This window comes from Dipodomys merriami, unplaced genomic scaffold (genome assembly GCF_024711535.1).
Source record: "Dipodomys merriami isolate MVZ:Mamm:240054 unplaced genomic scaffold, mDipMer1.0.p SCAF_4, whole genome shotgun sequence".
Lineage (NCBI taxonomy): Eukaryota > Metazoa > Chordata > Mammalia > Rodentia > Heteromyidae > Dipodomys > Dipodomys merriami.
The window spans coordinates 10,805,500-10,808,444 of record NW_027205603.1 but is presented as its reverse complement, the minus strand read 5'-3'; positions in this window follow the sequence as shown (position 1 = coordinate 10,808,444).

Sequence of the window (2,945 nt, the reverse complement as noted above, 5' to 3'; positions counted from 1 at the left end):
TCAAGTATGGCCTGGTGTTGGTGGCTTCCACCAGTAATCCTAGCTACTCAGGAGACTGAGAGCTGATGATCAGAATTGGAAGCCAGCCAGTGATACATGAGACATCACCAATTAATCAACAAAAAAATAAAAACCCCAAAGTGGAGCTGTGTGGCTCAAGTAATAGAGTGGTAACAGTGAGCAAAAAATGCTTAGGGACAGTGAGTTCATGCCCTGAATTTAAGCCCCAGGACTGGCGCACACACACACACACACACGAAGTCTGATTTCCACTAAACTTGTATCACTTTTGCCATCATAGAGTTGAAAAAAAAAAAACAACAAAAAAACTCAAGTGGTAGAGTGAGTGCCCCGCATATGTGAGACCTTGGGTTCAATCTCAGTACCCCAATCAACTGATCAAGTAAAAAGAAAATGTAAATTGAACCATGAAAGTGAATCATGGTGATAATAATTCTCATCAGGCTAGGCCTTTAGTCTTCAAGCAAGGCAGGAAAAGTCTCACCAACTTCAGCTGGCAAAGGTGACTGCGTGGCGGTATTCTGAATTATTTTATTCCTCCCACATGTCTACCCTCAGGGTCCTTTGCTTTCTCATTCACTGTCTTAATTGGAACCTGAGGAATCTGGTGAGGTTGGAACTTTACAAACTGATCCTGTAATTAGACAACCCACAGTATTAAGTTAGGCTTTCAGCATTTTTAGCACTGATTTGGGGGACCTCTCAGTCTTGTTTCCCCATGAACGACAGATTTCTTAAGAATAATCATAAATCATCCCTTAAGAATAGTAACAAGTAATCTCTGACTTTTAGTCCCTGCTGTAAGCTGAGAACTTAGCCTTTGGATTGGTTCATTCTTTCAGCTGTCCAACCAATGGAAGACAACCCTGCCGGGTCATCTTCAGATTCTTCCTGCCTTTCATGCAGCTTCTTAGGAACAGGACTTGCTTAGTTTTCCTAATGCCTTGCACTTCGTGCCAGTGATTTACCACAAATAATGTAGTGAATGGGGTTATATAGTACCAAAACCTCAACTGAACTCCAAAAGTTTTATCATCCTACACTCTCCACCCTCTGTGAAGTACTGAAAAAATACAAAGACACTCATATCTTCCTAGTTTTTAATTTTTTCTTTTTTTTTAATACACCATTCATATTATGGCTCTTCCATTTGGAGAATGTATATAGTAATGTATTCCAAGTAATAAAGCAGAGAAATGAGGCATTTTACATAATTTCTGCTTTAGAATTTTAGTGGCTAAGAGTATTGGCCTTGTAATTAGAAAGACAGGGGTTAAAATTCTAGGTTCTGTGATCTTGGGCAAATAACACAGTGTCAAACACACAGACTGCCCTTTGATATCTCTTTTTGTCTCTGTCTCTGTCTGTCTGTCTGTCTATCTGTCTGTCTCTGTCTCTGTCTTTCTCTCCCCCCCCCCCTTTAACAAGCTACCTATCCTCCTCCTGCTTCAGCCTCTAGCGTTCTAGGATTACAGGTGTGCCCCTTGCCTGCCTCCTTGAGTTGATAAGCACAGGTACTGGTCTTTTTATCCTGTGTCCCTCCCTAGCACTACTGCATTCCAGGCAGTGAATGGTAAAAGTTAGAAATCATTACTGAATAAATCCTGTTTCCTTTGATCTTGCCTCCAAATTCCAGAGGTGGGATGTTTTTTAGCTTCCAATGCCCTATTCAACAGCACATTCTCAATCAGAATTCCTCAAAGAAACTGAGACATGATCCCAAAATTAACATGGAAATGCAAAGGATAATCATAACCAACAGAATCCTTCTTTTCCCCTTCCATCCTCCTTTCCTTTCTTCCCTTCTTTCCTTTCTCTTTGTCTTCCTTCCTTCTTTTCTTTTCTCTCTCTTTTCTCTCCCCTTTCCCCTCTATCTATCCATCTTTCTTTTCTTTTCTTTTTTCAGGGCCTGGGCACTGTCCTGGAACACTTTTGCTCAAGACTAATATTCTACCATTTTGAACCACAGCTCCACTTCCAGTTTTCTGCTGGTTAGTCAGAAATAAAAGTTTCACAGACTTTGCTGCCCAGGCTGGCTTTGAACCATGATCCTCAGCTCTCAGCCTCATGAGTAGCTAGGAGGATTTCAGGCGTGAGCCATAAGTACTTAGCTCTTTCTTTCTTAATTCAGGGTCTCATGCTTGCTAGTCAGGTATCTACGATTTGTACCATGCTTCTAGCCATTTTGCTTTCATTATCTGGGTAGGGACTCACATTGTTTGCCTGTCTGGCTTAGACCACATTCATCCTACTTACATTTCTTACGTTATGGTATAACAAATATGAACTACCATCATATCAAGCTTATTGGTTGAGGTAGGATCTCACTGTTTGTCTGGGTTGGCCTAGAATTTTGATCCTCCCAATTTCTACCTCTCCTGTAGCTGAGTTTATAGGTATAAACCACTTTGCCCAGTCTTACCAACAGAATCTTGAAAAACAAGGTTGGCGGGCATTCCCTGTCAAATACTAGAATTTATATTACAAAGCTGTAATAATCAGGACAGTCTGCTAAATAAAACAGAATAAAAAATCTAGTAACAAAAATTATATGTATATATGCATATGAAAAATATATGAAAGATGTGACAGCAGTGCTTTTGGAAGAATATGCAGGAGAGATCTTTGTGACAATAGAATAGGTAAACAAATAAGGTAGCCATAAAAGGAAAAGAAATGCTTTAACAGGACCTATATTAACATCAATAATTATGTTCTTCAAAAGACACCATTAAAGGAAGAAAAACCCAAGCTACAAAATGGGGGAATATATAGCAATACTTACATCTGATAAAGAACTCATGCACAATATGTAAATGTCTCTATCAGACAGACTTTGACAAAAGTGATATAATAGTGTCAAACCTATTAAAAGATGGTCAACATTAATAAATGGTAGGAAATACATATTAAAGCCAGATTTG